The sequence below is a fragment of the Camelus ferus genome, chromosome 36, assembly GCF_009834535.1.
Source record: "Camelus ferus isolate YT-003-E chromosome 36, BCGSAC_Cfer_1.0, whole genome shotgun sequence".
Lineage (NCBI taxonomy): Eukaryota > Metazoa > Chordata > Mammalia > Artiodactyla > Camelidae > Camelus > Camelus ferus.
In genome coordinates, this window is record NC_045731.1 from 22,707,900 (window position 1) to 22,735,492 (window position 27,593).

The window sequence follows — 27,593 nt, forward strand, 5'->3', positions numbered from 1 at the left end:
TTTCTTTTCAGTTGCAAATTACACTCCATAGATATATAGTGGAATTTACTAGCTCCAACTCAGTTTTACAGTGGAAACTGGAGGAACTTCAAACCGGCTCTAGAAACAGAGAAACCAGAGTAAAAGAATCTCCTGCAAACCTTTCCCTTTGTGCTAGATGAACGAAATTCTCTCCACATACTCAGTTCCCAGAGGTAATTGTGTGTGAAAGCCGTACTTCACCTAGCTTGTTCAGAGCCCAAAATTTGTTTTCAGTTGCGAACTACACTCCATACATATATATGGGGAAGTAGAAGCTCCACCACGATTTTACAGTGAAAACTGCAGAAGCTTCAAACATGCACTAAGAAAAACACTGAGAAACCAGATTAAATGTGTCTCCTGCAACTTACTCTCTTTGTGCTAGATAACGAACGTCTCTATACATAATAAGTTCTCACAGATATGTGTGTGTGAAAGCCGCCCTTCACCCAGCTTGTTGGGAACACAAAAGTTCTTCTCAGTTTCAAATTACACTCCATACATATATAGCGGGTAGTACAAGCTCCAACATGTTTTTACAGAGAAACCTGCAGGAACTTCAAACTGACACTAGGAAACACACTGAGAAACCAGAGTAAAAGTTTCTCCTGCCTCCCGTTCCATTTGTGCTAGATGAACGATCATCTCTTCACATGCTCACTTCTGAGAGATAAGTGTGTGTGAAAGCCGTTCTTCACCAAGCTTGTTAGGAATACATAGTTTCTTTCAGTTGCAAATTACACTCCATATATATATGGGGAGGTACTAGCTCCAACTCGGTTTTATAGTGGAAACTGGAGGAACTTCTAACAGGCACTATGAAACAGGCTGAGAAACAAGAGTAAAAGTTTCTCCTGCCTCCCGTTCCAATTTGTGCTAGATGAACGATCGTCTCTTCACATGCTCACTTCTGAGATATAAGTGTGTATGAAAGCCGTTCTTCACCAAGCTTGTTAGGAATACATAGTTTCTTTTCAGTTGCAAATTACACTCCATATATATATGCGGAGTTACTAGCTCCAACTCGGTTTTATAGTGGAAACTGGAGGAACTTCAAACCGGCACTAGGAATCAGGCTGAGAAACCAGAAAACAAGTATCTCCTCAAAACGTTCCCTTTGTGCTAGATGAACGAAAGTCTCTCCACATACTCAGTTCTCAGTGGTAAGTGTGTGTGAAAGCCGACCTTCACCTAGCTTGTTCGGAGCACAAAGTTTCTTTTCAGTTGCGAACTACAATCCATACATATATATGGGGAAGTAGAATCTCCAACACGATTTTACAGTGAAAACGGTAGGAAGTTCAAACCGGCACTAGGGATAAGACTGAGAATACAAAGTAAATATTTCTCATGTAACGCATTCCATTTGTGCTTGATAACGAACGTCTCTCCACATACTTAGTTCTCAGAGATAAATGTGTGTGAATTCCGTCCTTCAACTAGCTTATTGGGAACACAAAGTTTCGTTTTATTTGCAAACTACAATCTATACATATATATCGGGAGGTACTAGCTCGAAATCTTATTTACAATGAAAACGGCAGGAACTTCATACCGGCACTAGGAAACAGACTTAGAAAGCAGAGTAAATTTTTCCGGCATACCGTTCCTTTTGTGCTAGATGAACGATAGTCTCTCCACCTACTCAGTTCTCAGAAAAAAGTGTGTGTGAAAACCGTCTTTCACCTAGCTTGTTGGGAACACAAACTTACATTTCTGTTGCAAACTACACTCCATACATATATAGCAGTTGTACTAGCTCCAACTCGGTTTAACAGTGAAAACTGCAGGAATTTCAAACCGGCACTAGGAAACAGGCTGAGAAACCAGAGTAAAATTCCTCCTGCAATCCTTTCCCTTTGTGCTAGATGAACTAACGTCTCTCCACATACTCAGTTCTCAGAGGAAAGTGTGTGTGAGAGCCGTACTTCACACAGCTTTTTGGGAACACATAGTTACTTTTCAGTTGCAAAATACAATCCATATATATATATGGGGCGCTACAAGCTCCAACTCAGTTTTATAGTGAAAACTGCAGGAAATTCCACCCGAAACTGGGAAACAGGCTGAGAATCCAGAGAAAAGTTTCCCCTGTAACACGTTCCCTTTGTTCCAGATGAACGAACTTCTCTCCACATACTCAGTTCTCAGAGATAAAAGTGTGTGAACTACGTCCTTCACCTAGCTTGTAGGGAACACATAGATTCTTTTCAATTGCAAACTACACTCCATACATATGTATGTTGAGGTACTAGTTCCAACGCGATTTTACACTGAAAACTGCAGGAACTTCAAACCAGCACTAAAAAACAGACTGAGAAACCAGAGTAAATGTTTCTCCTGCCTCCCGTTCCATTTGTGCTAGATGAACGATCGTCTCTTCACATGCTCACTTCTGAGAGATAAGTGTGTGTGAAAGCCGTTCTTCACCTAGCTGGTTAGGAATACATAGTTTCTTTTCAGTTGCAAATTGCACTCCATATATATATGTGGAGGTACTACTTCCAACTCGGTTTTATAGTGGAAACTGGAGGAACTTCAAAACGGCACTAGGAATCAGGCAGAGAAACCAGAGAAAAAGTATCTAATCAAAACGTTCCCTTTGTGCTAGATGAACGAAAGTCTCTCCACATACTCAGTTCTCACTGGTAAGTGTGTGTGAAAGCCGTCTTTCAGCTAGCTTGTTCGGAGCACAAAGTTTCTTTTCAGTTGCGAACTACAATCCATACATATATATGGGGAAGTAGAATCTCCACCACGATTTTACAGTGAAAACTGCAGGAAGTTCAAACCGGCACTAGGGAACAGACTGAGAATCCAAAGTAAAAGTTTCTCCTGTAACGCATTCCATTTGTGCTAGATAACAAACGTCTCTCCACATACTTAGTTCTCAGAGATAAATGTGTGTGAAATCCGTCCTTCAACTAGCTTGTTGGGAACACAAAATTTCGTTTTATTTGCAAACTACAATCTATAAATATATATCGGGAGGTACTAGCTCGAAATCTTATTTACAATGAAAACGGCAGGAACTTCATACCGGCACTAGGAAACAGACTTAGAAAGCAGAGTAAATTTTTCCGGCATACCGTTCTTTTGTGCTACATGAACGAAAGTCTCTCCACATACTCAGTCTCAGAAATAAGTGTGTGTGAAAGCCGTCTTTCACCTAGCTTGTTGGGAACACAAAATTACTTTTCTGTTGCAAACTACACTCCATACATATATAGCAGTTGTACTAGCTCCAACTCGGTTTAACAGTGAAAACTGCAGGAATTTCAAAACGCACTAGGATCAGGCTGAGAAACCAGAGTAAATTTTCTCCTGCAATCCTTTCACTTTGTGCTAGATGAACTAACGTCTCTCCACATACTCAGTTCTCAGAAGAAAGTGTGTGTGAAAGCCGTCCTTCACACAGCGTTTTGGGAACACAAAGTTACTTTTCAGTTGCAAACTACACTCCATATATATATATGGGGCGCTACAAGCTCCAACTCAGTTTTACAGTGAAAACTGCAGGAAATTCCACCCGAAACTGGGAAACAGACTGAGAATCCAGAGAAAAGTTTCCCCTGTAACACGTTCCCTTTGTTCCAGATGAACGAACTTCTCTCCACATACTCAGTTCTCAGAGATAAAAGTGTGTGAACTACGTCCTTCACCTAGCTTGTAGGGAACACATAGATTCTTTTCAATTGCAAACTACACTCCATACATATATATGTTGAGGTACTAGTTCCAACGCGATTTTACACTAAAACTGCAGGAACTTCAAACCAGCACTAAAAAACAGACTGAGAAACCAGAGTAAATGTTTCTCCTGCCTCCCGTTCCATTTGTGCTAGATGAACGATCGTCTCTTCACATGCTCACTTCTGAGAGATAAGTGTGTGTGAAAGCCGTTCTTCACCTAGCTTGTTAGGAATACATAGTTTCTTTTCAGTTGCAAATTACACTCCATATATATATGTGGAGGTACTACTTCCAACTCGGTTTTATAGTGGAAACTGGAGGAACTTCAAACCGGCACTAGGAATCAGGCAGAGAAACCAGAGAAAAAGTATCTAATCAAAACGTTCCCTTTGTGCTAGATGAACGAAAGTCTCTCCACATACTCAGTTCTCACTGGTAATTGTGTGTGAAAGCCGTCTTTCAGCTATCTTGTTCGGAGCAGAAAGTTTCTTTTCAGTTGCGAACTACAATCCATACATATATATGGGGAAGTAGAATCTCCACCACAATTTTACAGTGAAAACTGCAGGAAGTTCAAACCGGCACTAGGGAACAGACTGAGAATCCAAAGTAAAATTTTCTCCTGTAACGCATTCCATTTGTGCTAGATAACGATCGTCTCTCCACATACTTAGTTCTCAGAGATAAATGTGTGTGAAATCCGTCCTTCAACAAGCTTGTTGGGAACACAAAGTTTCGTTTTATTTGCAAAATACAATCTATAAATATATATCGGGAGGTACTAGCTCGAAATCTTATTTACAATCAAAAAGGCAGGAACTTCATACCAGCACTAGGAAACAGACTTAGAAAGCAGAGTAAATTTTTCCGGCATACCGTTCCTTTTGTGCTAGATGAACGATAGTCTCCCCACCTACTCAGTTCTCAGAAATAATTGTGTGTGAAAGCCGTCTTTCACCTAGCTTGTTGGGAACACAAACTTACTTTCCTGTTGCAAACTACACTCCATACATATATAGCAGTTGTACTAGCTCCAACTCGGTTTAACAGTGAAAACTGCAGGAATTTCAAAACGCACTAGGAATCAGGCTGAGAAACCAGAGTAAAATTTCTCCTGCAATCCTTTCACTTTGTGCTAGATGAACAAACGTCTCTCCACATACTCAGTTCTCAGAGGTAATTGTGTGTGAAAGCCGTCATTCACACAGCGTTTTGGGAACACAAAGTTACTTTTCAGTTGCAAACTACACTCCGTATATATATATGGGGCGCTACAAGCTCCAACTCAGTTTTACAGTGAAAACTGCAGGAAATTCAACCCGAAACTGGGAAACAGACTGAGAATCCAGAGAAAAGTTTCCCCTGTAACACGTTCCCTTTGTTCCAGATGAACGAACTTCTCTCCACATACTCAGTACTCAGAGATAAAAGTGTGTGAACTACGTCCTTCACCTAGCTTGTAGGGAACACATAGATTCTTTTCAATTGCAAACAACACTCCAGAAATATATATGTTGAGGTACTAATTCCAACGCGATTTTACACTGAAAACTGCAGGAACTTCAAACCGGCACTAAGAAACAGACAGAGAAAACAGAGTAAAAGTTTCTCCTGCCTCCCGTTCCATTTGGGCTACATGAACGATCGTCTCTTCACATGCTAACTTCTGAGAAATAAGTGTGTGTGAAAGCCGTTTTCCCCGTAGCTTTTTGGGAATACATAGTTTCTTTTCAGTTGCAAATTACACTCCATAGATATATAGTGGAATTTACTAGCTCCAAATAAGTTTTACAGTGGAAACTGGAGGAACTTCAAACCGGCTCTAGAAACAGAGAAACCAGAGTAAAAGAATCTCCTGCAAACCTTTCCCTTTGTGCTAGATGAACGAAATTCTCTCCACATACTCAGTTCCCAGAGGTAATTGTGTGTGAAAGCCGTACTTCACCTATCTTGTTCAGAGCCCAAAATTTGTTTTCAGTTGCGAACTACACTCCATACATATATATGGGGAAGTAGAAGCTCCACCACGATTTTACAGTGAAAACTGCAGAAGCTTCAAACATGCACTAAGAAAAACACTGAGAAACCAGAGTAAAAGTGTCTCCTGCAACTTACTCTCTTTGTGCTAGATAACGAACGTCTCTATACATAATAAGTTCTCACAGATATGTGTGTGTGAAAGCCGCCCTTCACCCAGCTTGTTGGGAACACAAAAGTTCTTCTCAGTTTCAAATTACACTCCATACATATATAGCGGGTAGTACAAGCTCCAACATGTTTTTACAGAGAAACCTGCAGGAACTTCAAACTGACACTAGGAAACACACTGAGAAACCAGAGTAAAAGTTTCTCCTGCCTCCCGTTCCATTTGTGCTAGATGAACGATCGTCTCTTCACATGCTCACTTCTGAGAGATAAGTGTGTGTGAAAGCCGTTCTTCACCAAGCTTGTTAGGAATACATAGTTTCTTTCAGTTGCAAATTACACTCCATATATATATGGGGAGGTACTAGCTCCAACACGGTTTTATAGTGGAAACTGGAGGAACTTCTAACCGGCACTATGAAACAGGCTGAGAAACAAGAGTAAAAGTTTCTCCTGCCTCCCGTTCCATTTGTGCTAGATGAACGATCGTCTCTTCACATGCTCACTTCTGAGATATAAGTGTGTGTGAAAGCCGTTCTTCACCAAGCTTGTTAGGAAGACATAGTTTCTTTTCAGTTGCAAATTACACTCCATATATATATGGGGAGTTACTAGCTCCAACTCGGTTTTATAGTGGAAACTGGAGGAACTTCAAACCGGCACTAGGAATCAGGCTGAGAAACCAGAAAACAAGTATCCCCTCAAAACGTTCCCTTTGTGCTAGATGAACGAAAGTCTCTCCACATACTCAGTTCTCAGTGGTAAGTGTGTGTGAAAGCCGTCCTTCACCTAGCTTGTTCGGAACACAAAGTTTCTTTTCAGTTGCGAACTACAATCCATACATATATATGGGGAAGTAGAATCTCCACCACGATTTTACAGTGAAACCTGCAGGAAGTTCAAACCGGCACTAGGGAACAGACTGAGAATACAAAGTAAATATTTCTCATGTAACGCATTCCATTTGTGCTAGATAACAAACGTCTCTCCACATACTTAGTTCTCAGAGATAAATGTGTGTGAAATCCGTCCTTCAACTAGCTTGTTGGGAACACAAAGTTTCGTTTTATTTGCAAACTACAATCTATACATATATATCGGGAGGTACTAGCTCGAAATCTAATTTACAATGAAAACGGCAGGAACTTCATACCGGCACTAGGAAACAGACTTAGAAAGCAGAGTAAAATTTTTCCGGCATACCGTTCCTTTTGTGCTAGATGAACGATAGTCTCTCCACCTACTCAGTTCTCAGAAATAAGTGTGTGTGAAAGCCGTCTTTCACCTAGCTTGTTGGGAACACAAACTTACTTTTCTGTTGCAAACTACACTCCATACATATATAGCAGTTGTACTAGCTCCAACTCGGTTTAACAGTGAAAACTGCAGGAATTTCAAAACGCACTAGGAATCAGGCTGAGAAACCAGAGTAAAATTTCTCCTGCAATCCTTTCCCTTTGTGCTAGATGAACTAACGTCTCTCCACATACTCAGTTCTCAGAGGTAAGTGTGTGGGAGAGCCGTACTTCACACAGCTTTTTGGGAACACAAAGTTACTTTTCAGTTGCAAAATACACTCCATATATATATATGGGGCGCTACAAGCTCCAACTAAGTTTTACAGTGAAAACTGCAGGAAATTCCACCCGAAACTGGGAAACAGCCTGAGAATCCAGAGAAAAGTTTCCCCTGTAACACGTTCCCTTTGTTCCAGATGAACGAACTTCTCTCCACATACTCAGTTCTCAGAGATAAAAGTGTGTGAACTACGTCCTTCACCTAGCTTGTAGGGAACACATAGATTCTTTTCAATTACAAATTACACTCCATACATATATATGTTGAGGTACTAGTTCCAACGCTATTTTACACTGAAAACTGCAGGAACTTCAAACCAGCACTAAAAAACAGACTGAGAAACCAGAGTAAATGTTTCTCCTGCCTCCCGTTCCATTTGTTCTAGATGAACGATCGTCTCTTCACATGCTCACTTCTGAGAGATAAGTGTGTGTGAAAGCCGTTCTTCACCTAGCTTGTTAGGAATACATAGTTTCTTTTCAGTTGCAAATTACACTCCATATATATATGTGGAGGTACTACTTCCAACTCGGTTTTATAGTGGAAACTGGAGGAACTTCAAACCGGCACTAGGAATCAGGCAGAGAAACCAGAGAAAAAGTATCTAATCAAAACGTTCCCTTTGTGCTAGATGAACGAAAGTCTCTCCACATACTCAGTTCTCACTGGTAATTGTGTGTGAAAGCCGTCTCTCAGCTAGCTGGTTCGGAGCACAAAGTTTCTTTTCAGTTGCGAACTACAATCCATACATATATATGGGGAAGTAGAATCTCCACCACGATTTAACAGTGAAAACTGCAGGAAGTTCAAACCGGCACTAGGGAACAGACTGAGAATCCAAAGTAAAAGTTTCTCCTGTAACGCATTCCATTTGTGCTAGATAACGAACGTCTCTCCACATACTTAGTTCTCAGAGATAAATATGTGTGAAATCCGTCCTTCAACTAGCTTGTTGGGAACACAAAATTTCGTTTTATTTGCAAACTACAATATATAAATATATATCGGGAGGTACTAGCTCGAAATCTTATTTACAATGAAAACGGCAGGAACTTCATACCGGCACTAGGAAACAGACTTAGAAAGCAGAGTAAATTTTTCCGGCATACCGTTCCTTTTGTGCTAGATGAACGAAAGTCTCTCCACATACTCAGTCTCAGAAATAAGTGTGTGTGAAAGCCGTCTTTCACCTAGCTTGTTGGGAACACAATATTACTTTTCTGTTGCAAACTACACTCCATACATATATAGCAGTTGTACTAGCTAAAACTCGGTTTAACAGTGAAAACTGCAGGAATTTCAAAACGCACTAGGAATCAGGCTGAGAAACCAGAGTAAAATTTTTCCTGCAATCCTTTCACTTTGTGCTAGATGAACTAACGTCTCTCCACATACTCAGTTCTCAGAGGTAAATGTGTGTGAAAACCGTCCTTCACACAACGTTTTGGGAACACAAAGTTACTTTTCAGTTGCAAACTACACTCCATATATATATATGGGGCGCTACAAGCTCCAACTCAGTTTTACAGTGAAAACTGCAGGAAATTCAAACCGAAACTGGGAAACAGACTGAGAATCCAGAGAAAAGTTTCCCCAGTAACACGTTCCCTTTGTTCCAGATGAACGAACTTCTCTCCACATACTCAGTTCTCAGAGATAAAAGTGTGTGAACTACGTCCTTCACCTAGCTTGTAGGGAACACATAGATTCTTTTCAATTGCAAATTAAACTCCATACATATATATGTTGAGGTACTAGTTCCAACGCGATTTTACACTGAAAACTGCAGGAACTTCAAACCAGCACTAAAAAACAGACTGAGAAACCAGAGAAAATGTTTCTCCTGCCTCCCGTTCCATTTGTGCTAGATGAACGATCGTCTCTTCACATGCTCACTTCTGAGAGATAAGTGTGTGTGAAAGCCGTTCTTCACCTAGCTTGTTAGGAATACATAGTTTCTTTTCAGTTGTAAATTACACTCCATAGATATATAGTGGAATTTACTAGCTCCAACTCAGTTTTACAGTGGAAACTGGAGGAACATCAAACCGGCTCTAGGAAACAGAGAAACCAGAGTAAAACAATCTCCTGCAAAACTTTCCCTTTGTGCTAGATGAACGAAATTCTCTCCACATACTCAGTTCTCAGAGGTAATTGTGTGTGAAAGCCGTACTTCACCTAGCTTGTTCAGAGCCCAAAGTTTGTTTTCAGTTGCGAACTACAATCCATACATATATATGGGGAAGTAGAAGCTCCACCACGATTTTACAGTGAAAACTGCAGAAGCTTGAAACGTGCACTAAGAAAAAGACTGAGAAATCAGAGTAAATGTGTCTCCAGGTACCCATTCCCTTTGTGCTAGATAACGAACGTCTCTCCACATACTTAGTTCTCAGAGATAAATATGTGTGAAATCCGTCCTACAACTAGCTTGTTGGGAGCACAAAGTTTCGTTTTATTTGCAAACTACAATCTATAAATATATATCGGTAGGTACTAGCTCGAAAACTTATTTACAATGAAAACGGCAGGAACTTCATAATGGCACTAGGAAACAGACTTAGAAAGCAGAGTAAAATTTTTCCGGCATACCGTTACTTTTGTGCTAGATGAACGAAACTCTCTCCACATACTCAGTTTTCAGAGGTAATTGTGTGTGAATGCCGTCCTTCACACAGTTTGTTGGCAACACAAAGTTACTTTTCAGTTGCAAACTACACTCCATATATATATATGGGGCGCTACAATCTCCAAATCGGTTTTACAGTGAAAACTGCAAGAAATTCAACACAAAACTGGGAAACAGACTGAGAATCCAGAGAAAAGTTTCCCCTGTAACACGTTCCCTTTGTTCCAGATGAACGAACTTCTCTCCACATACTCAGTTCTCAGACATAAGAGTGTGTGAACTACGTCCTTCACCTAGCTTGTTGGGAACACTTAGATTCTTTTCAATTGCAATCTACACTCCATAAATATATATGTTGTGGTACTAGTTCCAACACGATTTTACACTGAAAACTGCAGGAACTTCAAACCGGCACTAAGAAACAGACTGAGAAAACAGTGTAAAATTTCTCCTGCTTCCCGTACCATTTGTGCTACAAGAACGATCGTCTCTTCACATGCTCACTTTTAAGAAATAAGTGTGTGTGAAAGCCGTTTTCCACGTAGCTTTTTGGGAATACATAGTTTCTTTTCAGTTGCAAATTACACTCCATAGATATATAGTGGAATTTACTAGCTCCAACTCAGTTTTACAGTGGAAACTGGAGGAACTTCAAACCGGCCCTAGGAAACAGAGAAACCAGAGTAAAAGAATCTCCTGCAAACCTTTCCCTTTGTGCTAGTTGAACGAAATTCTCTCCACATACTCAGTTTTCAGAGGTAAATTTGTGTGAAAGCCGTCCTTCACCTAGCTTGTTCAGAGCCCAAAGTTTGTTTTCAGTTGCGTTCTACACTGCATACATATATATGGGGAAGTAGAAGCTCCTCCACAATTTTACAGTGAAAACTGCAGAAGCTTCAAAAGTGCACTAAGAAAAAGACTGAGAAACCAGAGTAAATGTGTCACCTGCAACCCACTCCCTTTGTGCTAGATAACGAACGTCTCTATACATAATAAGTTCTCACAGATAAGTGTGTGTGAAAGCCGTCCTTCACCCAGCTTGTTGGGAACACAAAGTTTCTTTTCAGTTTAAAATTACACTCCATACATATATAGCGGGTAGTACAAGCTCCAACACGTTTTTACAGAGTAATCTGCAGGAACTTCGATCTGACACTAGCAAACAGACTGAGAAACCAGAGTGAAAGTTTCTCTTGCCTCCCGTTCCATTTGTGAGAGATGAACGATCGTCTCTTCACATGCTCACTTCTGAGAGATAACTGTGTGTGAAAGCCGTTCTTCACCTAGCTTGTTAGGAATACATAGTTTCTTTTCAGTTGCAAATTACACTCCATATATATATGGGGAGTCTACCTCCAACTCGGTTTTATAGTGGAAACTGGAGGAAACTTCTAACTGGCACTAGGAAACAGGCCGAGAAACCAAAGAACAAGTATCTCCTCAAAAATTTCCCTTTGTGCTGGATGAACGAAAGTCTCTCCACATACTCAGTTCTCAGAAATAAGTGTGTGTGAAAGCCGTCTTTTAAATAGCTTGTTGGGAACACAAACTTACTTTTCTGTTGCAAACTACACTCCATACATATATAGAAGTTGTACTAGCTCCAACTCGGTTTAACAGTGAAAACTGCAGGAATTTTCAAACCGGCACTAGGAAACAGGCTGAGAAACCAGAGTAAAATTTCTCCTGCAATCCTTTCCATTTGTGCTAGATGAACTAACGTCTCTCCACATACTCAGTTCTCAGAGGTAAGTGTGTGTGAAAGCCGTCCTTCACACAGTTTGTTGGCAACACAAAGTTACTTTTCAGTTGCAAACTACACTCCATATATATATATGGGGCGCTACAATCTCCAAATCGGTTTTACAGTGAAAACTGCAAGAAATTCAACACAAAACTGGGAAACAGACTGAGAATCCAGAGAAAAGTTTCCCCTGTAACACGTTCCATTTGTTCCAGATGAACGAACTTCTCTCCACATACTCAGTTCTCAGACATAAGAGTGTGTGTACTACGTCCTTCACCTAGCTTGTTGGGAACACATAGATTCATTTCAATTGCAATCTACACTCCATACATATATATGTTGAGGTACTAGTTCCAACACGATTTTACACTGAAAACTGCAGGAACTTCAAACCGGCACTAAGAAACAGACTGAGAAAACAGTGTAAAATTTCTCCTGCTTCCCGTTCCATTTGTGCTACAAGAATGATCGTCTCTTCACATGCTCACTTTTAAGAAATAAGTGTGTGTGAAAGCCGTTTTCCACGTAGCTTTTTGGGAATACATAGTTTCTTTTCAGTTGCAAATTACACTCCATAGATATATAGTGGAATTTACTAGCTCCAACTCAGTTTTACAGTGGAAACTGGAGGAACTTCAAACCGGCCCTAGGAAACAGAGAAACCAGAGTAAAAGAATCTCCTGCAAACCTTTCCCTTTGTGCTAGTTGAACGAAATTCTCTCACATACTCAGTTTTCAGAGGTAAATTTGTTGTGAAAGCCGTCCTTCCACCTAGCTTGTTCAGAGCCCAAAGTTTGTTTTCAGTTGCGTTCTACACTGCATACATATATATGGGGAAGTAGAAGCCCTCCACAAATTTTACAGTGAAAACTGCAGAAGCTTCAAAAGTGCACTAAGAAAAACGACTGAGAAACCAGAGTAAATGTGTCACCTGCAACCCACTCCCTTTGTGCTAGATAACGAACGTCTCTATACATAATAAGTTCTCACAGATAAGGTGTGTGAAAGCCGTCCTTCACCCAGCTTGTTGGGAACACAAAGTTTCTTTTCAGTTTAAAATTACACTCCATACATATATAGCGGGTAGTACAAGCTCCAACACGTTTTTACAGAGTAATCTGCAGGAACTTCGATCTGACACTAGCAAACAGACTGAGAAACCAGAGTGAAAGTTTCTCTTGCCTCCCGTTCCATTTGTGACAGATGAACGATCGTCTCTTCACATGCTCACTTCTGAGAGATAACTGTGTGTGAAAGCCGTTCTTCACCTAGCTTGTTAGGAATACATAGTTTCTTTTCAGTTGCAAATTACACTCCATATATATATGGGGAGGTCTACCTCCAACTCGGTTTTATAGTGGAAACTGGAGGAACTTCTAACTGGCACTAGGAAACAGGCCGAGAAACCAAAGAACAAGTATCTCCTCAAAAATTTCCCTTTGTGCTGGATGAACGAAAGTCTCTCCACATACTCAGTTCTCAGAAATAAGTGTGTGTGAAAGCCGTCTTTTACCTAGCTTGTTGGGAACACAAACTTACTTTTCTGTTGCAAACTACACTCCATACATATATAGAAGTTGTACTAGCTCCAACTCGGTTTAACAGTGAAAACTGCAGGAATTTCAAACCGGCACTAGGAAACAGGCTGAGAAACCAGAGTAAAATTTCTCCGCAATCCTTTCCCTTTGTGCTAGATGAACTAACGTCTCTCCACATACTCAGTTCTCAGAGGTAAGTGTGTGTGAAAGCCGTCCTTCACACAGCTTGTGGGAACACAAAGTTACTTTCAGTTGCAAACTACACTCCCATATATATATATGGGGCGCTACAAGCTCCAACTCAGTTTTACAGTGGAAAACTTCAGAAAATTCAACCCCGAAACTGGGGAAACAGCCTGAGAATCCAGAGAAAAGTTTCCCCTGTAACACGTTCCCTTTGTTCCAGATGAACGAACTTCTCTCCACATACTCAGTTCTCAGAGATAAAAGTGTGTGAACTACGGCCTTCACCTAGCTTGTAGGGAACACATAGATTCTTTTCAATTGCAAACTACACTCCATACATATATATGTTGAGGTACTAGTTCCAACGCGATTTTACACTGAAAACTGCAGGAACTTCAAACCGGCACTAAGAAACAGACTGAGAAAACAGAGTAAAAGTTTCTACTGACTTCCGTTCCATTTGTGCTACATGAAAGATCGCATCTTCACATGCTAACTTCTGAGAAATAAGTGTGTGTGAAAGCCGTTTTCCACGTAGCTGTTTGGGAATACATAGATTCTTTTCAGTTGCAAATTACACTCCATAGATATATAGTGGAATTTACTAGCTCCAACTCAGTTTTACAGTGGAAACTGGAGGAACATCAAACCGGCTCTAGGAAACAGAGAAACCAGAGTAAAAGAATCTCCTGCAAAACTTTCCCTTTGTGCTAGATGAACGAAATTCTCTCCACATACTCAGTTCTCAGAGGTAATTGTGTGTGAAAGCCGTACTTCACCTAGCTTGTTCATAGCCCAAAGTTTGTTTTCAGTTGCGAACTACACTCCATACATATATATGGGGAAGTAGAAGCTCCACCACGATTTTACAGTGAAAACTGCAGGAAGTTCAAACCGGCACTAGGGAACAGACTGAGAATCCAAAGTAAAAGTTTCTCCTGTAACGCATTCCATTTATGCTTGATAACGAACGTCTCTCCACATACTTAGTTTCTCAGAGATAAATGTGTGTGAAATCCGTCCTTCAACTAGCTTGTTGGGAAACACAAAGTTTCGTTATTATTTTGCAAACTACAATTTATACATATATATCGGGAGGTACTAGCTCGAAATCTTATTTACAATGAAAACGGCAGGAACTTCATACGGGCTCTAGGAAACAAAATTAGAAACCAGAGTAAAATTTTTCCGGCATACCGTTCCTTTTGTGCTAGATGAACGAAAGTCTCTCCACATACTCAGTTCTCAGAAATAAGTGTGTGTGAAAGCCGTCTTTAACCTAGCTTGTTGGGAACACAAACTTACTTTTCTGTTGCAAAGTACACTCCATACATATATAGCAGTTGTACTAGCTCCAAACTCGGTTTAACAGTGAAAACTGCAGGAATTTCAAACCGGCACTAGGAAACAGGCTGAGAAACCAGAGTAAAATTTCTCCTGCAATCCTTTCCCTTTGTGCTAGATGAACTAACGTCTCTCCACATACTCAGTTCTCAGAGGTAATGTGTGTGTGAAAGCCGTCCTTCACACAGTTTGTTGGCAACACAAAGTTACTTTTTCAGTTGCAAACTACACTCCATATATATATATGGGGCGCTACAAGCTCCAACTCAGTTTTACAGTGAAAACTTCAGAAAATTCAACCCGAAAACTGGAAACAGACTGAGAATCCAGAGAAAAGTTTCCCCTGTACACGTTCCCTTTGTTCCAGATGAACCGAACTTCTCTCCCACATACTCAGTTCTCAGACATATAAAGTGTGTGAACTACGTCCTTCACCTAGCTTGTAGGGAACACATAGATTCTTTTCAATTGCAATCTACACTCCATACATATATATGTTGAGGTACTAGTTCCAACACGATTTTACACTGAAAAACTGCAGGAACTTCAAACCGGCACTAAGAACAGACTGAGAAAACAGTGTAAAATTTCTCCTGCTTCCCGTTCCATTTGTGCTACAAGACGATCGTCTCTTCACATGCTCACTTTTAAGAAATAAGTGGTGTGTGAAAGCCGTTTTCCACGTAGCTTTTGGGAATACATAGTTTCCTTTTCAGTTGCAAATTACACTCATAGATATATAGTGGAATTTACTAGCTCCAACTCAGTTTTACAGTGGAAACTGGAGGAACTTCAAACCGGCCCTAGGAAAACAAGAGAAACCAGAGTAAAAGAATCTCCTGCAAACCTTTCCCTTTGTGCTAGTTGAACGAAATTCTCTCCACATACTCAGTTTCAGAGGTAAATTTGTGTGAAAGCCGTCCTTCACCTAGCTTGTTCAGAGCCCAAAGTTTGTTTTTCAGTTGCCGTTCTACACTGCATACATATATATGGGGAAAGTAGAAGCTCCACCACAATTTTACAGTGAAAACTGCAGAAGCTTCAAAAGTGCACTAAGAAAAAGACTGAGAAACCAGAGTAAATGTTGTCACCTGCAACCCACTCCCTTTGTGCTAGATAACGAACGTCTCTATACATAATAAGTTCTCACAGATAAGTGTGTGTGAAAGCCGTCCTTTCACCCAGCTTGTTGGGAACACAAAGTTTCTTTTCAGTTTAAAATTACACTCCATACATATATAGCGGGTAGTACAAGCTCCAACACGTTTTTACAGAGTAATCTGCAGGAACTTCAATCTGACACTAGCAAACAGACTGAGAAAACCAGAGTGAAAGTTTCTCTTGCCTCCCGTTCCATTTGTGAGAGATGAACGATCGTCTCTCACATGCTCACTTCTGAGAGATAACTGTGTGTGAAAGCCGTTCTTCACCTAGCTTGTTAGGAATACATAGTTTCTTTTCAGTTTGCAAATTACACTCCATATATATATGGGGAGGTCTACCTCCAACTCGGTTTTATAGTGGAAAACTGGAGGAACTTCTAACTGGCACTAGGAAACAGGCCGAGAAACCAAAGAACAAGTATCTCCTCAAAAATTTCCCTTTGTGCTGGATGAACGAAAGTCTCTCCACATACTCAGTTCTCAGAAATAAGTGTGTGTGAAAGCCGTCTTTTACCTAGCTTGTTGGGAACACAAACTTACTTTTCTGTTGCAAACTACACTCCATACATATATAGAGTTGTACTAGCTCCAACTCGGTTTAACAGTGAAAACTGCAGGAATTTCAAACCGGCACTAGGAAACAGGCTGAGAAACCAGAGTAAAATTTCTCCTGCAATCCCTTCCCTTGTGCTAGATGAACTAACGTCTCTCCACATACTCAGTTCTCAGAGGTAAGTGTGTGTGAAAGCCGTCCTTCACACAGCTTGTGGGGAACACAAAGTTACTTTTCAGTTGCAAACTACACTCCATATATATATATGGGGCGCTACAAGCTCCAACTCAGTTTTACAGTGAAAACTTCAGAAAATTCAACCCGAAACTGGGAAAACAGCCTGAGAATCCAGAGGAAAGTTTCCCCTGTAACACGTTCCCTTTGTTCCAGATGAACGAACTTCTCTCCACATACTCAGTTCTCAGAGATAAAAGTGTGTGAACTACGGCCTTCACCTAGCTTGTAGGGAACACATAGATTCTTTTCAATTGCAAACTACAACTCCATACATATATATGTTGAGGTACTAGTTCCAACGCGATTTTACACTGAAAACTGCAGGAACTTCAAACCGGCACTAAGAAACAGACTGAGAAAACAGAGTAAAAGTTTCTCCTGCCTCCCGTTCCATTTGTGCTACAATGAAAGATCGCATCTTCACCATGCTCACTTCTGAGAAATAAGTGTGTGTGAAAGCCGTTTTCCACGTAGCTGTTTGGGAATACATAGATTCTTTCAGTTTGCAAATTACACTCCATAGATATATAGTGGAATTTACTAGCTCCAACTCAGTTTTACAGTGGAAACTGGAGGAACATCAAACCGGCTCTAGGAAACAGAGAAACCAGAGTAAAAAGAATCTCCTGCAAAACTTTCCCTTTGTGCTAGATGAACGAAATTCTCTCCACATACTCAGTTCTCAGAGGTAACTGTGTGTGAAAGCCGTACTTCACCTAGCTTGTTCATAGCCCAAGCTTGTTTTCAGTTGCGAATCTACACTCCATACATATATATGGGGAAGTAGAAAGCTCCACCACGATTTTACAGTGAAAACTGCAGGAAGTTCAAACCGGAGCACTAGGGAACAGACTGAGAATCCAAAGTAAAAGTTTCTCCTGTAACGCATTCCATTTGTGCTTGATAACGAACGTCTCTCCACATACTTAGTTCTCAGAGATAAATGTGTGTGAAATCCGTCCTTCAACTAGCTTGTTGGGAACACAAAGTTTCGTTTTATTTGCAAACTACAATTTATAATATATATATCGGGAGGTACTAGCTCGAAATCTTATTTACAATGAAAATGGCAGGAACTTCATACGGGCTCTAGGAAACAGAATTAGAAACCAGAGTAAAATTTTTCCGGCATACCGTTCCTTTTGTGCTAGATGAACGAAAGTCTCTCCACATACTCAGTTCTCAGAAATAAGTGTGTGTGAAAGCCGTCTTTAACCTAGCTTGTTGGGAACACAAACTTACTTTTCTGTTGCAAAGTACACTCCATACATATATAGCAGTTGTACTAGCTCCAACTCGGTTTAACAGTGAAAACTGCAGGAATTTCAAACCGGCACTAGGAAACAGGCTGAGAAACCAGAGTAAAATTTCTCCTGCAATCCTTTCCCTTTGTGCTAGATGAACTAACGTCTCTCCACATACTCAGTTCTCAGAGGTAAGTGTGTGTGAAATGCCGTCCTTCACACAGTTTGTTGGCAACACAAAGTTACTTTTCAGTTGCAAACTACACTCCATATATATATGGGGCGCTACAATCTCCAATCGGTTTTACAGTGAAAACTTCAGAAATTCAACACAAACTGGGAAACACTGAGAATCCAGAGAAAAGTTTCCCTGTAACAAGTTCCCTTTGTTCCAGATGAACGAACTTCTCTCCACATACTCAGTTCTCAGACATAAAGTGTGTGAACTACGTCCTTCACCTAGCTTGTGGGAACACATAGATTCTTTTCAATTGCAATCTACACTCCATACATATATATGTTGAGGTACTAGTTCCAACACGATTTTACACTGAAAACTGCAGGAACTTCAAACCGGCACTAAGAAACAGACTGAGAAAACAGTGTAAAATTTCTCCTGCTTCCCGTTCCATTTGTGCTACAAGAACGATCGTCTCTTCACATGCTCACTTTTAAGAACTCAGTGTGTGTGAAAGCCGTTTTTCCACGTAGCTTTTTGGGAATTACATAGTTTCTTTTCAGTTGCAAATACACTCATAGATAATATAGTGGAATCTTACTAGCTCCAACTCATGTTTTACAGTGGAAACTGAGGGAACTTCAAACCGGCCCTAGGAAACAGAGAAACCAGAGTAAAGAATCTCCTGCAACCTTTCCCTTGTTGCTAGATGAACGAAATTCTCTCCACATACTCAGTTTTCAGAGGTAAATTTGTGTGATAAAGCCGTCCTTCACCTAGCTTGTTCAGAGCCCAAGTTTTGTTTTCAGTTGCGTTCTACACTGCATCCATATATATGGGGAAGTAGAAGCTCACCACCATTTTACAGTGAAAAACTGCAGAAGCTTCAAAAGTGCACTAAGAAAAAGACTGAGGAAACCAGAGTAAAATGTGTCTCCTGCAAACCACTCCCTTTGTGCTAGATAACGAACGTCTCTATACATAATAAGTTCTCACAGATAAGTGTGTGTGAAAGCCGTCCTTCACCCAGCTTGTTGGGAACACAAGTTTCTTTTCAGTTTAAAATTACACTCCATAATATATAGCGGGTAGTACAAGCTCCAACACGTTTTTACAGAGTAATCTGCAGGAACTTCGATCTGACACTAGCAAACAGACTGAGAAACCAGAGTGAAAGTTTCTCTTGCCTCCCGTTCCATTTGTGAGAGATGAACGATCGTCTCTTCACATGCTCACTTCTGAGAGATAACTGTGTGTGAAAGCCGTTCTTCACCTAGCTTGTTAGGAATACATAGGTTCTTTTCAGTTGCAAATTACACTCCATATATATGGGGAGGTCTACCTCCAACTCGGTTTTATAGTGGAAACTGGAGGAACTTCTAACTGGCACTAGGAAACAGGCCGAGAAACCAAAGAACAAGTATCTCCTCAAAAATTTCCCTTTGTGCTGGATGAACGAAAGTCTCTCCACATACTCAGTTCTCAGAAATAAGTGTGTGTGAAAGCCGTCTTTTACCTAGCTTGTTGGGAACACAAACTTACTTTTCTGTTGCAAACTACACTCCATACATATATAGAAGTTGTACTAGCTCCAACTCGTTTAACAGTGAAAACTGCAGGAATTTCAAACCGGCACTAGGAAACAGGCTGAGAAACCAGAGTAAAATTTCTCCTGCAATCCTTTCCCTTTGTGCTAGATGAACTAACGTCTCTCCACATACTCAGTTCTCAGAGGTAAGTGTGTGTGAAAGCCGTCCTTCACACAGCTTGTTGGGAACACAAAGTTACTTTTCAGTTGCAAACTACACTCCATATATATATATGGGGCGCTACAAGCTCCAACTCAGTTTTACAGTGAAAACTTCAGAAAATTCAACCCGAAACTGGGAAACAGCCTGAGAATCCAGAGAAAGTTTCCCCTGTAACACGTTCCCTTTGTTCCAGATGAACGAACTTCTCTCCACATACTCAGTTCTCAGAGATAAAAGTGTGTGAACTACGGCCTTCACCTAGCTTGTAGGGAACACATAGATTCTTTTCAATTGCAAACTACACTCCATACATATATGTTGAGGTACTAGTTCCAACACGATTTTACACTGAAAACTGCAGGAACTTCAAACCGGCACTAAGAAACAGACTGAGAAAACAGAGTAAAAGTTTCTCCTGACTCCCGTTCCATTTGTGCTACATGAAAGATCGCATCTTCACAGCTAACTTCTGAGAAATAAGTGTGTGTGAAAGCCGTTTTCCACGTAGCTGTTTGGGAATACATAGATTCTTTTCAGTTGCAAATTACACTCCATAGATATATAGTGGAATTTACTAGCTCCAACTCAGTTTTACAGTGGAAACTGGAGGAACATCAAACCGGCTCTAGGAAACAGAGAAACCAGAGTAAAAGAATCTCCTGCAAAACTTTCCCTTTGTGCTAGATGAACGAAATTCTCTCCACATACTCAGTTCTCAGAGGTAATTGTGTATGAAAGCCGTACTTCACCTAGCTTGTTCATAGCCCAAAGTTTGTTTTCAGTTGCGAACTACACTCCATACATATATATGGGGAAGTAGAAGCTCCACCACGATTTTACAGTGAAAACTGCAGGAAGTTCAAACCGGCACTAGGGAACAGACTGAGAATCCAAAGTAAAAGTTCTCCTGTAACGCATTCCATTATGCTTGATAACGAACGTCTCTCCACATACTTAGTTCTCAGAGATAAATGTGTGTGAAATCCGTCCTTCAACTAGCTTGTTGGGAACACAAAGTTTCGTTTTATTTGCAAACTACAATTTATACATATATATCGGGAGGTACTAGCTCGAAATCTTATTTACAATGAAAATGGCAGGAACTTCATACGGGCTCTAGGAAACAGAATTAGAAACCAGAGTAAAATTTTTCCGGCATACCGTTCCTTTTGTGCTAGATGAACGAAAGTCTCTCCACATACTCAGTTCTCAGAAATAAGTGTGTGTGAAAGCCGTCTTTAACCTAGCTTGTTGGGAACACAAACTTACTTTTCTGTTGCAAAGTACACTCCATACATATATAGCAGTTGTACTAGCTCCAACTCGGTTTAACAGTGAAAACTGCAGGAATTTCAAACCGGCACTAGGAAACAGGCTGAGAAACCAGAGTAAAATTTCTCCTGCAATCCTTTCCCTTTGTGCTAGATGAACTAACGTCTCTCCACATACTCAGTTCTCAGAGGTAAGTGTGTGTGAAAGCCGTCCTTCACACAGTTGTTGGCAACACAAAGTTACTTTTCAGTTGCAAACTACACTCCATATATATATATGGGGCGCTACAAGCTCCAAACTCAGTTTTACAGTGAAAACTTCAGAAAATTCAACCCGAAAACTGGGAAACAGCCTGAGAATCCAGAGAAAAGTTTCCCCTGTAACACGTTCCCTTGTTCCAGATGAACGAACTTCTCTCCACATACTCAGTTCTCAGAGATAAAAGTGTGTGAACTACGTCCTTCACCTAGCTTGTAGGGAACACATAGATTCTTTTCAATTGCAATCTACACTCCATACATATATATGTTGAGGTACTAGTTCCAACACGATTTTACACTGAAAACTGCAGGAACTTCAAACCGGCACTAAGAAACAGACTGAGAAACAGTGTAAAATTTCTCCTGCTTCCCGTTCCATTTGTGCTACAAGAACGATCGTCTCTTCACATGCTCACTTTTAAGAAATAAGTGTGTGTGAAAGCCGTTTTCCACGTAGCTTTTTGGGAATACATAGTTTCTTTTCAGTTGCAAATTACACTCCATAGATATATAGTGGAATTTACTAGCTCCAACTCAGTTTTACAGTGGAAACTGGGGAACTTCAAACCGGCCTAGGAAACAGAGAAACCAGAGTAAAAGAATCTCCTGCAAACCTTTCCCTTTGTGCTAGTTGAACGAAATTCTCTCCACATACTCAGTTTTCAGAGGTAAATTTGTGTGAAAGCCGTCCTTCACCTAGCTTGTTCAGAGCCCAAAGTTTGTTTTCAGTTGCGTTCTACACTGCATACATATATATGGGGAAGTAGAAGCTCCACCACAATTTTACAGTGAAAACTGCAGAAGCTTCAAAAGTGCACTAAGAAAAAGACTGAGAAACCAGAGTAAATGTGTCACCTGCAACCCACTCCCTTTGTGCTAGATAACGAACGTCTCTATACATAATAAGTTCTCACAGATAAGTGTGTGTGAAAGCCGTCCTTCACCCAGCTTGTTGGGAACACAAAGTTTCTTTTCAGTTTAAAATTACACTCCATAAATATATAGCGGGTAGTACAAGCTCCAACACGTTTTTACAGAGTAATCTGCAGGAACTTCGATCTGACACTAGCAAACAGACTGAGAAACCAGAGTGAAAGTTTCTCTTGCCTCCCGTTCCATTGTGAGAGATGAACGATCGTCTCTTCACATGCTCACTTCTGAGAGATAACTGTGTGTGAAAGCCGTTCTTCACCTAGCTTGTTAGGAATACATAGGTTCTTTTCAGTTGCAAATTACACTCCATATATATATGGGGAGGTCTACCTCCAACTCGGTTTTATAGTGGAAACTGGAGGAACTTCTAACTGGCACTAGGAAACAGGCCGAGAAACCAAAGAACAAGTATCTCCTCAAAAATTTCCCTTGTGCTGGATGAACGAAAGTCTCTCCACATACTCAGTTCTCAGAAATAAGTGTGTGTGAAAGCCGTCTTTTACCTAGCTTGTTGGGAACACAAACTTACTTTTCTGTTGCAAACTACACTCCATACATATATAGAAGTTGTACTAGCTCCAACTCGCTTTAACAGTGAAAAACTGCAGGAATTTCAAACCGGCACTAGGAAACAGGCTGAGAAACCAGAGTAAAATTTCTCTGCAATCCTTTCCCCTTTGTGTGTAATAACTAACGTCTCTCCACATACTCAGTTCTCAGAGGTAAGTGTGTGTGAAAGCCGTCCTTCACACAGCTTGTTGGGAACACAAAGTTACTTTTCAGTTGCAAACTACACTCCATATATATATATGGGGCGCTACAAGCTCCAACTCAGTTTTACAGTGAAAACTTCAGAAAATTCAACCCGAAACTGGGAAACAGCCTGAGAATCCAGAGAAAAGTTTCCCCTGTAACACGTTCCCTTTGTTCCAGATGAACGAACTTCTCTCCACATACTCAGTTCTCAGAGATAAAAGTGTGTGAACTACGGCCTTCACCTAGCTTGTAGGGAACACATAGATTCTTTTCAATTGCAAACTACACTCCATACATATATATGTTGAGGTACTAGTTCCAACGTGATTTTACACTGAAAACTGCAGGAACTTCAAACCGGCACTAAGAAACAGACTGAGAAAACAGAGTAAAAGTTTCTCCTGACTCCCGTTCCATTTGTGCTACATGAAAGATCGCATCTTCACAAGCTAACTTCTGAGAAATAAGTGTGTGTGAAAGCCGTTTTCCACGTAGCTGTTTGGGAATACATAGATTCTTTTCAGTTGCAAATTACACTCCATAGATATATAGTGGAATTTACTAGCTCCAACTCAGTTTTACAGTGGAAACTGGAGGAACATCAAACCGGCTCTAGGAAACAGAGAAACCAGAGTAAAAGAATCTCCTGCAAAACTTTCCCTTTGTGCTAGATGAACGAAATTCTCTCCACATACTCAGTTCTCAGAGGTAATTGTGTATGAAAGCCGTACTTCACCTAGCTTGTTCATAGCCCAAAGTTTGTTTTCAGTTGCGAACTACACTCCATACATATATATGGGGAAGTAGAAGCTCCACCACGATTTTACAGTGAAAACTGCAGGAAGTTCAAACCGGCACTAGGGAACAGACTGAGAATCCAAAGTAAAAGGTTCTCCTGTAACGCATTCCATTTATGCTTGATAACGAACGTCTCTCCACATACTTAGTTCTCAGAGATAAATGTGTGTGAAATCCGTCCTTCAACTAGCTTGTTGGGAACACAAAGTTTCGTTTTATTTGCAAACTACAATTTATACATATATATCGGGAGGTACTAGCTCGAAATCTTATTTACAATGAAAATGGCAGGAACTTCATACGGGCTCTAGGAAACAGAATTAGAAACCAGAGTAAAATTTTTCCGGCATACCGTTCCTTTTGTGCTAGATGAACGAAAGTCTCCCACATACTCAGTTCTCAGAAATAAGTGTGTGTGAAAGCCGTCTTTAACCTAGCTTGTTGGGAACACAAACTTACTTTTCTGTTGCAAAGTACACTCCATACATATATAGCAGTTGTACTAGCTCCAACTCGGTTTAACAGTGAAAACTGCAGGAATTTCAAACCGGCACTAGGAAACAGGCTGAGAAACCAGAGTAAAATTTCTCCTGCAATCCTTTCCCTTTGTGCTAGATGAACTAACGTCTCTCCACATACTCAGTTCTCAGAGGTAAGTGTGTGTGAATGCCGTCCTTCACACAGTTTGTTGGCAACACAAAGTTACTTTTCAGTTGCAAACTACACTCCATATATATATGGGGCGCTACAATCTCCAAATCGGTTTTACAGTGAAAACTGCAAGAAATTCAACACAAAACTGGGAAACAGACTGAGAATCCAGAGAAAAGTTTCCCCTGTAACAAGTTCCCTTTGTTCCAGATGAACGAACTTCTCTCCACATACTCAGTTCTCAGACATAAGAGTGTGTGAACTACGTCCTTCACCTAGCTTGTTGGGAACACATAGATCTTTTCAATTGCAATCTACACTCCATACATATATATGTTGAGGTACTAGTTCCAACACGATTTTACACTGAAAACTGCAGGAACTTCAAACCGGCACTAAGAAACAGACTGAGAAAACAGTGTAAAATTTCTCCTGCTTCCCGTTCCATTTGTGCTACAAGAACGATCGTCTCTTCACATGCTCACTTTTAAGAAATAAGTGTGTGTGAAAGCCGTTTTCCACGTAGCTTTTTGGGAATACATAGTTTCTTTTCAGTTGCAAATTACACTCCATAGATATATAGTGGAATTTACTAGCTCCAACTCAGTTTTACAGTGGAAACTGGAGGAACTTCAAACCGGCCCTAGGAAACAGAGAAACCAGAGTAAAAGAATCTCCTGCAAACCTTTCCCTTGTGCTAGTTGAACGAAATTCTCTCCACATACTCAGTTTTCAGAGGTAAATTTGTGTGAAAGCCGTCCTTCACCTAGCTTGTTCAGAGCCCAAAGTTTGTTTTCAGTTGCGTTCTACACTGCATACATATATATGGGGAAGTAGAAGCTCCACCACAATTTTACAGTGAAAACTGCAGAAGCTTCAAAAGTGCACTAAGAAAAAGATGAGAAACCAGAGTAAATGTGTCACCTGCAACCCACTCCCTTTGTGCTAGATAACGAACGTCTCTATACATAATAAGTTCTCACAGATAAGTGTGTGTGAAAGCCGTCCTTCACCCAGCTTGTTGGGAACACAAAGTTTCTTTTCAGTTTAAAATTACACTCCATAAATATATAGCGGTAGTACAAGCTCCAACACGTTTTTACAGAGTAATCTGCAGGAACTTCGATCTGACACTAGCAAACAGACTGAGAAACCAGAGTGAAAGTTTCTCTTGCCTCCCGTTCCATTTGTGAGAGATGAACGATCGTCTCTTCACATGCTCACTTCTGAGAGATAACTGTGTGTGAAAGCCGTTCTTCACCTAGCTTGTTAGGAATACATAGTTCTTTTCAGTTGCAAATTACACTCCATATATATATGGGGAGGTCTACCTCCAACTCGGTTTTATAGTGGAAACTGGAGGAACTTCTAACTGGCACTAGGAAACAGGCCGAGAAACCAAAGAACAAGTATCTCCTCAAAAATTTCCCTTTGTGCTGGATGAACGAAAGTCTCTCCACATACTCAGTTCTCAGAAATAAGTGTGTGTGAAAGCCGTCTTTTACCTAGCTTGTTGGGAACACAAACTTACTTTCTGTTGCAAACTACACTCCATACATATATAGAAGTTGTACTAGCTCCAACTCGCTTTAACAGTGAAAACTGCAGGAATTTCAAACCGGCACTAGGAAACAGGCTGAGAAACCAGAGTAAAATTTCTCCTGCAATCCTTTCCCTTTGTGCTAGATGAACTAACGTCTCTCCACATACTCAGTTCTCAGAGGTAAGTGTGTGTGAAAGCCGTCCTTCACACAGCTTGTTGGGAACACAAAGTTACTTTTCAGTTGCAAACTACACTCCTATATATATATGGGGCGCTACAAGCTCCAACTCAGTTTTACAGTGAAAACTTCAGAAAATTCAACCCGAAACTGGGAAACAGCCTGAGAATCCAGAGAAAAGTTTCCCCTGTAACACGTTCCCTTTGTTCCAGATGAACGAACTTCTCTCCACATACTCAGTTCTCAGAGATAAAAGTGTGTGAACTACGGCCTTCACCTAGCTTGTAGGGAACACATAGATTCTTTTCAATTGCAAACTACACTCCATACATATATATGTTGAGGTACTAGTTCCAACGTGATTTTACACTGAAAACTGCAGGAACTTCAAACCGGCACTAAGAAACAGACTGAGAAAACAGAGTAAAAGTTTCTCCTGACTCCCGTTCCATTTGTGCTACATGAAAGATCGCATCTTCACAAGCTAACTTCTGAGAAATAAGTGTGTGTGAAAGCCGTTTTCCACGTAGCTGTTTGGGAATACATAGATTTTTCAGTTGCAAATTACACTCCATAGATATATAGTGGAATTTACTAGCTCCAACTCAGTTTTACAGTGGAAACTGGAGGAACATCAAACCGGCTCTAGGAAACAGAGAAACCAGAGTAAAAGAATCTCCTGCAAAACTTTCCCTTTGTGCTAGATGAACGAAATTCTCTCCACATACTCAGTTCTCAGAGGTAATTGTGTATGAAAGCCGTACTTCACCTAGCTTGTTCATAGCCCAAAGTTTGTTTTCAGTTGCGAACTACACTCCATACATATATATGGGAAGTAGAAGCTCCACCACGATTTTACAGTGAAAACTGCAGGAAGTTCAAACCGGCACTAGGGAACAGACTGAGAATCCAAAGTAAAAGTTCTCCTGTAACGCATTCCATTTATGCTTGATAACGAACGTCTCTCCACATACTTAGTTCTCAGAGATAAATGTGTGTGAAATCCGTCCTTCAACTAGCTTGTTGGGAACACAAAGTTTCGTTTTATTTGCAAAACTACAATTATACATATATATCGGGAGGTACTAGCTCGAAATCTTATTTACAATGAAAATGGCAGGAACTTCATAGGGCTCTAGGAAACAGAATTAGAAACCAGAGTAAAATTTTCCGGCATTTACCGTTCTTTTGTGCT